Consider the following 541-nt stretch of genomic DNA (forward strand, 5'->3'; position numbering starts at 1 on the left):
GATTCAATGACCCATGCACAAACATCTGTCTCATTCTTGATGAATCGGCCGTTTGAACGAGTCGTTTGAATGAACGACTCAATGACTCGCTTAATAAAACCGCTTATCACCTGCATTTGCGCTCACTATCGACAAACCAATCAAATTTGTTCAAAAATCTTTTTTTTTAAATCAGTCCAAACACATTTTAATTTTTATTCAGGAGTTATGTATATACAAAACTATAACTTTTTATGACAGTAATTTAGTAATAAAAAATTTGCTAAATTTTTTTTTTTCAGGTTTTTTTTCCTCCCATTCTGTAGCCTTCTCTGTTTAAACATGTGGTGTGTGTTTTGCGCCAATGCAGTTAAAGGTTCAGTAGGCTATGTTGTGTAACTTTCCCATATAAAATTTTTACAGCCAATTAAGATCAATACATACTTAAACCGCTTTTTCAAATTTAATGCATCCTTACGGAAGTGTCGAAATGCTGAATCAATTAATTCGCTTCCAAAAAAAAATAAATAATAATAATTAATTCGGGAGTAGCAGTGGGCAG

The sequence above is a fragment of the Onychostoma macrolepis genome, chromosome 05, assembly GCF_012432095.1.
Source record: "Onychostoma macrolepis isolate SWU-2019 chromosome 05, ASM1243209v1, whole genome shotgun sequence".
NCBI lineage: Eukaryota > Metazoa > Chordata > Actinopteri > Cypriniformes > Cyprinidae > Onychostoma > Onychostoma macrolepis.